Source organism: Schistocerca americana, chromosome 6 (assembly GCF_021461395.2).
Source record: "Schistocerca americana isolate TAMUIC-IGC-003095 chromosome 6, iqSchAmer2.1, whole genome shotgun sequence".
Lineage (NCBI taxonomy): Eukaryota > Metazoa > Arthropoda > Insecta > Orthoptera > Acrididae > Schistocerca > Schistocerca americana.
In genome coordinates, this window is record NC_060124.1 from 595,898,628 (window position 1) to 595,914,017 (window position 15,390).

Below are 15,390 nucleotides of genomic sequence, written 5' to 3' on the forward strand. Positions count from 1 at the left end.
ATCAATATCAGCTTGTCATGCAAGTGGCTGGATGCAAACTCACATTTTTACTCAGTGGTTTGATCATTTTGTGAGTCATATAAAGCCATCTTTAAATGAGCCTGTCATTTTGATTCTTGATGGGCATTATTCCCACACAAAGAATCTCGATGTCTTGGATAAAGCACGTGAAAAAAATGTTCATATTGTATGTTTGCCACCTCGCTCAACGCATATAATGCAGCCACTTGACGTCGGATTTATGGGGCCTTTGAAAACCTATGTCCAAGAGATAGAAACGTGGTTGGCAAGTAACCCAGATTGTGTTGTCACCCCATTATTAAGAGACAGGTTATTTGGCGTAGGTTACAACCGAGCAGGAACAATGGAAGCATCTGTGAATGCCTTCAGAAAAACAGGTCTCACCCCATCCAACAGAAACAACCTTGGGGAACATGAATTTTCAATTCATCGCCATGCTGACGCTCTTCAACAAAGAGATGCCAGAAACGAAAATGAAACTACTGATGGTGATGGTCGAGCTGTCAGCCCGACAGACATCAGACTTCTCCTACACATCGCAAAACCACCTGGAGATTGACCTATTGCACTAACATCGCGTTCGTGCTCTGCTGCGTTACTAACTTGAACTCCTTATGTGAAGCAATTGCAAGAATCTAAACTGATGCTAAGAAAGCAGCCACAAAGTTATTTGGGGAGAAGAGTGGAAAATCTTCAAATCGTAGACCTAAAGCAGAACAATCGCCTAGTGACTCAGCATCCGATGGCCATCTTTATGACAGTGGTGATTCAGACAGCAGTGATGACGATGACGTAGAGTGTCTGTTCTGTACTGGGCGCTTTTATGAAGACAAACACCGGGAGAAATGGGCACAGTGCACGAAAGGTTATCGCTGGGCTCATGAAGATTGCGGTGTCACAGAAGACAATTTTGTTTGCCCCGGATGTCGTAAATATAAACCTAAGTAGTGAGAAATGAGTGAAGGATAACAAATGAACGAACATGTAAAAATTGTATATTCATATGTCATTATTCTGTAATAAAAAAATTAAAGCAAAATATTATTACTGCTCATATTAGGAAACCTTTATCTCATTTCTACGAAGTGCCTTGTTTGTGAAGATTTAATAACTACTCTGAACGATTGTTTATTATTACAAATACTGTAATTGTATGATAAAATTAAATAATGCAAGATGTTATTAATAACATAGAAAATAAAATTGCACTTACCTTTAGATCTTTCAAATGGGTTTATAAAAGTGTCTCTCATATTAGGCACCTTTGCTCTACCCCACACTGCACCACGTCCACAGGATCGTGAAATCACGCATCCGTCTGATTTCAGACCGTGGGCAGGCCCTGCTCGGCTTCCGCAAGCATGAGTTGACGCGGTCGACGCGCTCGTCAGCTGTCAAAACAGACACAGACGTCCGTCCAGGACCGCTTTCCGTCACAACCCCGAGCCGTGACCACCGAACACTTGTGAAGTCAACTTTATATCAACGTAGCGTAATTCCAAACCGCAGCCTCCATACGCTAGACACATCATTGCAGCAGCTCATGTCTTTGACTCCTATGACACACTGATGCGCATTTCTCCTGACACGAAATTACACGGCCTTTTAACTAAACATAACTACACATTCCTGCTCTCACCTCGTCACGTGACAAGCCATCTAAAACCTTTAGAAAATTATTCTTACTTTTACACTTTTTTTTTTAATAACATCCAATTTACTCCTCCCACTGCACCTAAACTCACACCCATCTCACCATCAACATACGCAAACGTCCTCAACCCTATCTTGACGCTCATATATCACCCCACAGATCATGTCGATCACTCAGTTTACCATTCTCATCCCCTTTTTCGAATTACAAACGTAGCCTCTATCTAAACATCAATCAACTAATTTTTTTTCGCACTTTCAAGAGTAAAATTAATTTTACACACACCCCAAAATACCAAACTCAATTAAAGAGTCAGACTTTTATACGGACCGTGATGCACATACCACACTCACACCAATATTCAAAGCCTGGTCCATATTTACCACCTCCAACTTGAATTAAATATTATCATCATTGCCCCAACATTGTGCCAGCGCGCGACCTTTTTTTCCGCTTTTAACTGTTCTCGCTAGCCGTCCAATATCACTATTAATAGATTGCATAAACTTCCACATAAAAAAATCCCATCCGATTATCTATGTCATCAAGCTACACCCTTTCACGATAGCATACAAACTCATCTTCTCTAGTCATTATACAACTTTTATCAGCGACACGCCTCATTCGCTATCCCCACTAATGAATACCCGACCAGCGTGCGTAAGGCCTGTGAAGACACCGCCGACGCGGGTTTGTGTACTGTAATCATCATCACATTTCGTTGAACAAGGAAACACGCGAATTCGCTCGTCCCCGATGTTCTAACGTCTCACTCCTTCCGTCATGCATTACACTTCATCTATTCAACATACACATTCATTCGCGCCGCCGTTTAGTGACTCCTATATCCGAACACATACCATCATTCAACAACTATCACCTACTCTTATCTAATAACTCATCCATCAGGTCTGGGGGCAAGGTCATCCCTTTCTTTCAGCAGGAGACAGCTTTTTTTTCTTTTTACAGTGGTAGCTAAATTACGCCATCAACTTAACATCACCAGTCGCGAAACATATCTAGCAAATACGTAAACACTCTTACTCAATTACACAGCGTTTCGACTGAGGACATGACCTTCAATATTACAGTTCTTAATCCAATAACCACAAAAACAAGTACTAAATGCTCCAACTAATCCCATTCTACCTTACAAAGCGAGCGTCCGAGCGCCACCGGCGGCATGTCAAAGCCACATATCTGTCCATCGAAACAGCCGTCCACTCAGCCCCCGGACCAGCTTGCCAAAGTGGGCTCTCTCTATACCTGCTCTCCAGCTATTGTCTAACGAAATACACTGCACAAATGGATTCCCCTCCCCCTCCCCCTCCCCCCCCCTAAATCTCCAACTCGACATGTTAACAGTGTGTCCCCCAGCCAGCAAACCTGATGTCATTCACGCTGCGCTGACAATTTCCATTCACAAATCTTAAAGACTCGCGCATATAAAAGCCTGTTCACTCCTGCCAAAACTCTCTTAACAATAAAAAAGCATTCTCCCTTTCTAAGCATAGATGAGCATGCATTTAGAACAAATAGACAAACATAATTCCAAGCACAAGACATACATATGATTACAAAGTAAAAAAAGACCTCAATTTACATTATCTGACAATTATTTACATGTCCTAATGATACAGTCGTAGATGAGCCATGTCATCCACTCACTCATTCCTTCAACACACGCTTTCACAGAACTTTTTCTACTTCTATGTTATAATAATTTTGTACAAGCATTTACGCCCCCACATACAACCCAGCTGAATAGAACATAATAATTCCTTTTTCCACAGATAGTCATATTCGGTGAACAATTAAACGTACTAGATTACGCATACATTTAGTCAAACAAGCAAATACTTTTACCGACATACACACCCCTTTCACTGAGGATAGGGCAATTAATATTACATACTTAAACACAGACCAATGATAGCAATATTCCGACGTGCACCTTGTCCTTCTAATACAGAAACAATTCATTTTCCTATACGGTTCCAAATCACCATTGTACATCAGAGCACCCTCAGTCGACCCAAGTCACTCTCAGAACAGTTCAGCTGATTCCAGAGCCTTTTCCTGTTGGTAGAAACGTCTCAGTCTTTCTGATCAGAGCCTGCTCCATTTTCTACAGACAGCTCCAGACTCGCGTATTAGAAGACCAAAAATATTTTTAATACAATATTATAAAATTCACCTCGTACGTGTCCATATTAAGTACAGTCCTAGTACTTCAGCGTGCCATAGACCTCTGACTTACTAGAATTCCAGCCCTGCACAGACATTAACATGGACTGATGCACAGCCTCTCACAGTAAACTATACCCTGCACCTTGTAAATCATTCTTACAGACAAAAGTATAACATTGAGCGAATTTTAAATAAAAGACAGCCACAACACAAGGAAACTAGAAGAGCCTGGTGGCGTTGTGGCGACTTTCCAAACTACCCCCCCCCCCCCCCAAAAAGTGACTGACGGCCTCTGCAGTTAAACTTATATGTATTTCGGGGTGTGCGTAAAATTAATTTTACTCTTGAAAGTGCGAAAAAGGTGAGTTCATTGGTGTTTAGATAGAGGCTACGTTTGTAATTCGAAAAAGGGGATGAGAATGGTAAACAAATTGACGGACATTGTTTGTGGGGTGATATATGAGCGTCAAGATAGGGTTGAGGACGTTTGCGTATCTTGATGGTGAGATGAGTGTGTGTTTAGGTGCAGTGGGAGGAGTCTGTGTCTGCTTTGACAGCTGACGAGCGCGTCGACCGCGCCAACTCACGCTTGCGGAAGCCAAGCAGGGCCTGCCCGCGATCTTCACGATCCTGTGGAACAATGTAGCTTTCACATGTGTGAGAGGAGAGCGCCCTTTCTGATCGGCTGTCACGAGCGCGCGGAAGTTGAACTTGGCTGGGGCCTAGGAACCCCCCCTCCCGCCGACCGCACGCGTGCGTATCTTTGAGTGTGATCTTTGAGTGTAATCGAAGGCGCATAGGTGATATGAATTTATCCGGTGTTAGGCGCGAATGCGACTGTGAGTAGGTGACGCTTGGGGGAGGCCGAACAGAGACTTTTGGTCGGTTTGGCTGCTGGCGGCGGGGTACTGGGTGAGGCTGTTTGGGCGCATCTGTTGCACTGTTTTGCGATCATGTCTGTGCACTGTGCTGTGCGTCATTTGGAGAGTTAAAGTACAGAGCTAGTCTGTGGATATTGTGTACTGCATTATTTAAGAGCAGTTTGCTATTGCGTGATGAAATTATGAGTGGTTTACGTTTTTGTGGGCTGTGTCACAGACCACTGTCAGATCAGTGCGGGTGTTTAGTGACAAATATACTCCATGTCTAAATAAAGGGGCTTGAAATAAATAGAGTGCAGTCCTCCTTTAGTTCCACGAGCAGCACAGCGCAGTCTGATTGGTTTTTGCGAAAAAACGGCAATCTGGTTATGCTGTGAGTGAGTCAAAAATTAACGGGACAAATTTATCTGTAGAGGAATTATAGGCCTGGATTGGAATCAATATCTTGATGGGTGTGGTTGTGTTGCCAAGTGTAGTGCACTACTGGAGTTCAGAACCTCCTTAAGTCAGCCTTACATACCGAAACCTATGAGATGAGATGCAAAAGTTTCAAAAAGATATGTGAAACTATTCGCATATTCTGAAGTCGTGGGGGGGGAGGGGGGGTGTCCTGTGTACTAAGTCAGCTGGACTGTGGACTCGGTGGCGAATACAGAGGGTGGTGGTGCTGACTATCTCTAGCTGTTTAAATAAAGACATGTGTATGATTTAGAAAAGTTGACGATTAGGGGAGGAGGGTATTGTAGGTGGATTCTTATTTAGAGAAATAATGATTTGTTCCATTCTATGGGTGTTAATGTTTTGAATTATTTAGGGGTGTTTCAAATGTCTGTAGGCTGTTCAGTGAAATTTTTGATGGTTTACAATTAGCAACCATGTGTGTAGAGCGTTATACACGAGTTTTGTAGTAGTAGTTTGCGCATCTGTATGCTGTGGCGGCACGTCAGAGTATGTGTTCTGTGATACATGTACACCATCTCTAAGTAAATTGCTCCCAAATAAATAAAGTACACTACTTCCTCCTTCCATCAGCCTAGTGCAGGCTGAGTCCTTTTACCACCTGCTCCAGCACGAAGTGGTGGTGGAGGTGGTGGTGGTGGTGGCGTTGGTGTTGGTGGTGGTGGTGGTGGTGGTGGTGGTACACTTCATTTCCAGTAATTTTCTTACGTTGGCAGCGAAAACGCAAGTGAGTTTTGTTTACTGCAGATTTCACACTTGGTGCCTGATCCTAAGAGGATGTGGTGGTCAGGTGGATGAGGTTAGTACAAGTGTCCTTTCTTTACGCACAATTTTCTTAGGTTGGCAGCGAAAGCGCAAGCGACGTTTCTTTACTGACAGAATTCAAACTCTGTGAGGGTTCATAGGAAGCGGTGGTGGTCTGGTCCTCTAAAAGTAGTTGAATGTAGGTCGTTGAACACCTTTGCATACGTATATGAAATTGCAACTTGAATTATTTAATATGATGATAACTGAAATGGAATTAATTACTTAGGTAATTGATAGGTTAGATGCACGATGTGGGTGTTAGCATATTTACAGAAGACTATGTCCGTTGCGTGTATGGAGGGGGCGATTGAGGGTGTGTGGTTTAAGAGGTCGGGCATCTGCGGGGAGCAAGGTCGGTTACAGTGCACGAGAGAGAGAGACAGAGAGAGAGACAGAGAGAGACACAGAGAGAGAGACACAGAGAGAGAGACACAGAGAGAGAGACACAGAGAGAGAGACACAGAGAGAGACACAGAGAGAGAGACAGAGAGAGAGACAGAGAGAGAGACAGAGAGAGAGACAGAGAGAGAGACAGAGAGAGAGACAGAGAGAGACAGAGAGAGACAGAGAGAGACAGAGAGAGACAGAGAGAGACAGAGAGTCAACTAACGTAGCGAGGGGTTTCGTGGCGACCAAATGTGCTCTTGTACAGTCATGGCTGATTCAACTGTCGAGCAAACTTTGGATGCAAAAGTGTAGCACGATGTTCTCAGTTGCATGATACGTGCCAACGACCGACGATACGTGGCAACGACCGACGATACGTGGCAACGACCGACGATACGTGCCAACGACCGACGATACGTGCCAACGACCGACGATACGTGCCAACGACCGACGATACGTGGCAACGACCGACGATACGTGGCAACGACCGACGATACGTGGCAACGACCGACGATACGTGGCAACGACCGACGATAAGTGGCAACGACCGACGATAAGTGGCAACGACCGACGATAAGTGGCAACGACCGACGATAAGTGGCAACGACCGACGATAAGTGGCAACGACCGACGATAAGTGGCAACGACCGACGATAAGTGGCAACGACCGACGATAAGTGGCAACGACCGACGATAAGTGGCAACGACCGACGATAAGTGGCAACGACCGACGATAAGTGGCAACGACCGACGATAAGTGGCAACGACCGACGATAAGTGGCAACGACCGACGATAAGTGGCAACGACCGACGATAAGTGGCAACGACCGACGATAAGTGGCAACGACCGACGATAAGTGGCAACGACCGACGATAAGTGGCAACGACCGACGATAAGTGGCAACGACCGACGATAAGTGGCAACGACCGACGATAAGTGGCAACGACCGACGATAAGTGGCAACGACCGACGATAAGTGGCAACGACCGACGATAAGTGGCAACGACCGACGATAAGTGGCAACGACCGACGATAAGTGGCAACGACCGATAATAAGTGGCAACGACCGATAATAAGTGGCAACGACCGATAATAAGTGGCAACGACCGATAATGAATGGTAACGACCGATAATAAGTGGTAATGACCGATAATAAATGGTAATGACTGATAATGAATAATAATAATAATAAATGATAATGAATAATAATAATAATAATAAATGATAATGAATAATAATAATAAAGAATAGCTTTTAGTGGGTAACGTGACAGAATTTTGTAGCAAACATCTCAGTCCGTTGTGTGACGTCAGGGAAGAATCCAGTGTCCCGAAAAAACAACTTTGGTGCGAAAGGTTATGTCCATGACCGACACGTGGTGGAACTCGGACCGATGAGAAGGTGTCTGACGTGAATATGGACCTTTTCGAACCTGTCCAGAAAGACAACTTTGCCACCAAAAGTGCAAGCATGCTTTGTCTGTCCACCGGGTGCTGGATTTAACGGCTGACCGTTGTGACGTAGCCATGGACAGGTTCCATCCTATCCAGCATTAAGTGCTCGCCAAAACAAGTTTATTTAAGGCGAGTGGTGTGGCCGACTCTGGGACGCCGGTAGCTGGGGGCTGGTCGCTGCCTACCTGGTGCGTGGGGCCTCAGCCGGCTGCGGGTATGTCAGCTGTGCTCTGCAGTTCGTGGTGTGAGCATCTCGAGGATGTTTACGAAGTGAGTTGGGACACAAGTGTATAACCAAAATGCCTGAAATAAAGAGTCATTTTCCCACCTTGTGACTTAGCCTAGTACAAATGACGAGATTTAATAATTTAGCGGCGGAAGCATAAGTGACCACGAAAATTGAAACTATGTGGACTTAGGATGTGGCCCAGTTGGCTATCTATAATCACGTAATGGAGGTGGGGCAGAGGTCAAATAACCCAGTTGGAAATGCACTTGATATAAAGAATAATAAAGAGAAGCCCGCCATTATCCTGTTGGAATTCAATTTTTTTCTGGAGTCTTAGGTTAGTGGACATAGCTGAATTGAATTATTTTCTCGCCAAAGCCGCCATCTTGTATGACGTCATGGCGGCTCTCTGGTGACAGGGGTGTGATCTAACACAGTTGGACTGCATACACACGTGCATGGTATAAATAATAATAAATGATAATGGATGTCAGCAAATGATAATGAATGTCAGGAAATGATAATGAATGTCAGTAAATGATAATGAATGTCAATAAATGATAATGAATATCAGTAAATGATAATGAATGTCAGTAAATGATAATGAATGTCAGTAAATGATAATGAATGTCAGTAAATGATAATGAATGTCAATAAATGATAATGAATGTCAATAAATGATAATCAATAATAATGAATAATAATAAAGACATGTACAGTTTTGTATGCATTATTGTGTAGGAATTTGAATTTGGGTCAATTGTTTTCTAGAGGGTTATTTTAGTGGTCGTTGCCCAGTTGACCTATTTTCCCATAAAAATTCAAAATTCTCGCTATTTTACCTGGGGGTTAGGCTAGTGGACGTACCCCAATTGACCTATCTTCCCGCCAAAAACTGCCATCTTGGATGACGTCATGCGCTGTTCCCAAGTCTGCACGCCGCTATCTTGGATGACGTCAGCAACACCATCTTCAATAAATTTGGCAACAATGAAAGTGGGGTGACACATACTTTGCTCTACTACTAACGTCTCTCTCTTAACGTTTGCCAGCGGAGTTTGTTTATAATCTCCGTAACGCTCACTCGCCAGCTAAACAATCCCATGATGGAACGCACCACTCTTCTTTGGATCTTCACTATCTCCTCTATCTGTCTTACCAGATAGTGATCCCAGATAGATGACCAATACTGAAAAATCGGGCGAACAAGCGGCTGATAAGCCACTTCCTTCGTGGGTAAGCTACGTTTCCGTAAGAGTCTTCTGATGAATCTTAGTCATGTGTCTGCTTTTCCCACTGTTATATCTTGTCATTCGACTTATGATTGCTCTGAGTAGTTACGCCTAGATATATTACAGCAGACGCTGTCTCCAGCTGTTTGTCATCAACAGTGTAGCTGTACAGTAGTGGATTTCTTTTCGTATGTATGCACAATATGTTACATTATCAGGGTCAACTGCCAGCATCCGCATCATTCATCAATTCTCTGCAGGTCGTTATGCAAATTCTTACCTTCTTCCGGCGTTGCTACTTTGGTATGAACAACTGCATTATCTGCTAATAGCCTTAATGAGCATCCGATGCTTTCTACTAGAGCATTTATATATATTGTGAACAACAAATATCTTATCACACTTCCCTGTGGTACTCCACATTTTATCTTTACATCTGTCGATTTAGTTCCGTTAAGAGCGACGTGTTGTGTGTTATCTGCAAGGAAGTCTTGAGCTTATGGAATATCGGAGCAGACCAGCGATTGGATTCATTTTTTTTCATTAAAGGGCCTTGCGGGACGGTGTTAAATGCCTTTTACTGAAATCAAGGAACACGGCATCAACCTGAGCGCCGTTGTTCACTGCGCTGTGGATCTCAAGGAGGAACAGAGCGAGCAGAGTTTCATAGCATCTCTGTTTGCGGAATCCGTGTTGATTTTTGTAGAGGAGCTGTTCATTTCCCAAGAACGTCATAATTGTTAAGCATTTTTGTGATGGTACGCATCATAAATAATCGAGGCAGCGTTACCTTTAATGCGAAATATTTGGAACAGGTGTTTTAAGGTCCACAGCTGCTACTGAGAACAGTAGGCAAGCACGAAGACGTACAAAACTGGGCAGCTTCTGTGCTACTGAACTCCACGGAGCTGCTCCAATTAACCACTGGAGGCAACTGAGGAAGACGGGGCCTCTCCCGTCAGTTTTGTATCGCAACACACTAAGCACCCACCGGCAGAAAGAAGTACCCGTATCCAAACTAACCGAAGTGACGCTTAAGATTTGTTCTGGCCTGCATGGGTTCCCTGGAGTGGCAGGCACTCGTCGAAACGGGAGGGAAGAATGCTGTCCATCTGCGAAGAAGAAGCCGTGGTCTCTAATTGAAAATAACGGCTCGAACAGCCTTTGTGGCTGTTCACCATATTTCAAGTTATTAGGAAAATCTCCTCTGGTTAGTGAAGCCTACGATGATATTCGACTGCAGGGGAAAATTAGTTTGATGTGGTTTAATTGAGGATTAATGTCATCGTCTTTGAGCATTGACCCTTTCGACCACTGTAATACATCAAATGATACGTAAATTTCCGTACAGGTTGCATCAACTGTCAGAAGAGTAAAATGTATTATTTTATGTTATTCTCTGTCTCTCCATCAGAGGGGCTGGACATGGTGGGAGTCATTCCTTCTGCACAACTTACGGTAGGCTAGAGAAAAGTCTATCTGTGGTATCTATACGTGTACTTCGACGAGACCAAACTCAGAAGCAAATCTCCATGCTCATGAAACGCGTCAGTATATGAAACTACAAAGGAAATAGAGAACATAAAATAAATATTATTTCTGAAAAGACGACAAGCTGTAATTGTATATAAACGCAGTCAACAATGTAACATACAAATTCAAAGGAATTAACTTTTCAAGCAACTCCTCGATAGAATAGGAGCAGTGATCTATTAGGAAGCTCGTAAGTTTAAATTTGAAAGCGCGTCGATTACTGCTACGATTTTGAGTTCTTGACATAGCGTTTTGAAAATGGATGTAGCAGAATATTGTACGCCTTTCTGCGCAAGATCCAAGGAGTTGCGATTCAAATGGAGATTGAATTTCTGCTAGTATTACTTGAATGGAAACTGCTACCTTATGGGAGTAGGTTGATACTGTTAACAAGAAACGACATTTAAGAATATGATTAATGAGCCAAAACATTATAATCACCTGCTTAATAGCCTGTCTGTCCGTCTTTGTAATAAACTATTGAATGTACGTATGAGAGATCCGACAGTTGGTTGGTGGGTTTGTGGCATTGGATATCTACGCACAGGTCATGTAATTCGCGTGAATAACGGGCCACTGACTTGCGTACGCGGTGGTGGCGCCCGATAGCGACCCAGATGCGTTCCATAGGAATAGATCAGGCGAATTTGGTCACCAAGACATCAACGTAAATTCGTTATGATGCTCCTCAAAACACTGTAGCACGGTTTTGCTTCCGAGACGGACATTTATAGAAAGATGACATCGCCGTCGGGGATGACATTAAGCATGAAGGGATGCAGGCTGTTCGCAGCTGTCAGCGTGTCTTCGGTTACTACCACAGGTCCCATGCAAGCGCTGGAGAATGTCTTCCATAGCATAATACTGCTCACACCGGCCTGTGTCCGCAGCGCGCTGTGCGTTTAGGGCTGCCGTTCGCCTCGATGCCGGTGTTTGTGGAAACGACCATCGACGTAGTGTAGCACATATATGATTCACCAGAAGAGCCGACAGGTTCCACTGTTCGACGGTCGAATCCCGATTGTTCCATGCCGACTGCAGTCGTAATTGACGATGTCATTGGGTCAACATGTGATCACGCAGGGTGGTCTGCTGCGCTGCGCTGTGTTCAACGGTGAACGGTGTGCTCCGAAACACTTGTGCGTGCACCAGCACTGTGGTCTTGATTTGCTGCCCGTATCTTCGCTAGCGTGATCTCCCGTTCGCGTCCGCTCCCCTTAGGTACTTTTGTTACCACTTCACATGCCCACAATATTGTTAGTAATGGGCTCGATTCCGGCTACTTATTACATTTTGATGTAATTCCCACTTTGTTCTGCATGGTATTCTTAACCCACTAGTCAGCCACGCAGGCTGCCTTTTACTGCTAGTAACGAGTTTTGAACGTTCTAATGGAAAGCAACATTCAAAGAGGATGATAAATGTATTGGCGAAAATACATGTTCAGAGCCGGTGGTAGACAGAAAACATCATCTGAAATTGTACTAAATGCTTTCTCTGAGAATTACTTTGAACAATTAGTTCATGAGCCCACACGGATTGTAAATGGTTGCGAAAACACGCTTGACCTAATCTAATAGACAGATCTAAAAGAGTCATGGCGGATGCAGGGATTAGTGAACGCAAGGTCATTGTAGCGAGGCTCAAAACCAGATCAACCAAAACTACTAAAAATAAACGCAAAATATATCTACTTAAAAGAGCAGATAATAATTCGCTTGATGACTTCCTAAGTGAGAGTCTCCATTCCTTCCAAGCTATGGACCAGATACGGCTCAAACTCAAAGATACAGTATAGACAGCAATAGATAAATTCATACCGCCTAAGTAAATAAGAGACGGACTGATCCACCATGGTACACAAAACACGTAGGAACTCTGTTCCCGAAGCAACGAAAAAAGCATGCCAAATTCAAAAGAACGCAAAATCCCCAAATCTGGCAAAGTTTCACGAAAGCTCGAAATTTAGTACGGACGTCAATGCGAGATGCTTTTAATAGTTTGCGCAATGAAATTGTCTCAAAATATGGTAGAAACCCCAAGATATTCTGGTCGTATATAAAGTACGTAAGTGGCAAAAAACAATACAGTCACTGCGCGATAGCGATGGAAATGTTCAAAAATTGTTCAAATGGCTTTGAGCACTATGGGACTTAACATCTTAGGTCGTCAGTCCCCTAGAACTTAGAACTACTTAAACCTAACTAACCTAAGGACATCACACACATCCATGCCCGAGGCAGGGTTCGAACCTGCGACCGTTGCAGTCCCGCGGTTCCAGACTGCAGCGCCTAGAACCGTACGGCCACCACGGCCTGGCGATGGAAATGTTACCTATGATGGTGCCACTAAAGGGGAGTTACTAAGTACAGTTCTCCGTAATTCATTCATGAATGAAGAAGTAAATATTCCAGAATTCGAAACCAGAACAACTGTTAGCATGAGTGACATCAAAGTACATATCTTAGGTGTTGCGAAACAACTCAAATCGCTTAGAAGAGGCAAGTCTTTCGGTCCAGATGGTATACCAATCAGGTTTCTTTCAGAGTATGCAGACACAATAGCGCCTTTCTTGGCAATCATATACAACCGCTCACTTGACGAAAGGTCTGTTCCTAAAGACTGCAAAGTAGCACAGCTCACGCCAATATTCAAGAAAGGAAATAGGAGTAACCCATTGAATTACAGACCCATATCAGTGACCAACTTGCAGTAGGATTTTGGAGAATGTACTGTACCGAACATTATGAATCACCTTGAAGAAAGTGACTTATTGATAATTAACCAACACTTTTGATACCGTTCCTCACAAGCGACTATTAATCAAATTGCATGCATATGGAGTATCGTCTCAGTTGTGTGACTGGATTCGTGATTTCCTCTAGGGAAGTCACAGTTTGTAGTGATGTACGGTAGATCATCGAGTAAAACAAGTGATATCTGGCGTTCCCCAAGGTAGTGTCATAGGCCCTCTGCTGTTCCTGATTTATATAAATGATTTAGGTGATAATCTGAGCAACCCCCTTACATTGTTTCCAGATGACGCTGTAATTTATCGTCTAGTAAAATCATCAGACGATCAATTCAAACTACAAAATTATCTAGAGAATTTCTGTATGGTGTGAAAAGTGGCAATTAACACTTAACAAAGGTAAGTGCATGGTTATCCACATGGGTACCAAAAGAAATCCGATAAATTTTGGGTATACGATAAATCGCACAAGTCTAAGGGCTGTCAATTCGACTAAATACCTAGGAATTACAATTACGAGCAATTTAAATTGGAAAGACCACGTACATAATATTGTGGGGAAGGTGAAACAAAGACTGCGCTTTGTTGGCAGAACACTTAGAAGATGCGACAAACCCACTAAAGGGACAGCCTACATTACACTAGTCCGTCCTCTGCTGGAATATTGCTGCGCGGTATGGGATCCTTACCGGATAGGATTGACGGAGGACATCGAAGAAGTGCAAAGAAGGGCAGCTCATTTCGTTATATCGCGCAATAGGGGTGACAGTATCACTGATATGATACGCGAGTTGGGGTTGCAGTCACTGAAACAAAGGCTGTTTTCTTTGCGGCGAGATCTATTTACGAAATTTCTATCACCAACTTTCTCTTCCGAATACGTAAACATTTTGTTGACACCCACCTACGTAGGGAGAAATTATCATCATAATAAAATAAGAGAAATCAGAGTTCGAACGGAAAGATTTTGGTGTTCCTTTTTCCCTCGCGCCATTCGTGAGTGGAATGGTAGGGAAGTAATATGAAAATGCTTCGATGAACCGTCTGCCAGGCACTTAAGTGTGAAATGCAGAGTAACCATGTAGATGTAGATGAAGATGATGATGAAGAAGATGAAGGGAAACATTGTATCTGTCCTGCCACTCTTGTTCCTTAATGAGATTTAAAAAAACTCTCTACTGCCGTTGGATTCGTTTTCTGTGTAGTTTGTAATTATGTAAAACATTTGTCTGAGTACAAAAATATGTGCATAATGGTCTGAAAGGCTATTCACCCTTTTATTGATAGAACGCCTATTTAGTAATGAAGAATAAATAAAAATACTATCTATGATTGTGCAACTGTGCACCTGCAACCTGGTTGGAAGAAATAGAGATTGCATCAGATCATACGAATGTAGGAGATTCTCAATAACCTTTTTCTTGCACAGTAACACGCAAAACTAATATCGAAGTCACCACATGAACTATTTCATGCATGATACTTCCTGTAAAGTGGACCATGAAACGTCTCTAGATTGAGCAGAAATATTGTGAAGTCAGAGTTGACGGGGCCTATAAATAACTATAATTAAAAGTTTAATTTCACTAAATTCAACTACTACTCCACAACATTCAAATACTCGTTCAATGTAGTGTTTCGATACATCTAGGGACTCAAATGGAATACTGTTTTCTAGGTACATGACCACACCCCCACTGCACAAAGAAATCCTTGAAAAACGGCCAGCTAATCTGTATCCTGGTAAAGGAAGCCTCTGAATTGTCACACTATTTAAGTGGTGCTCGGAT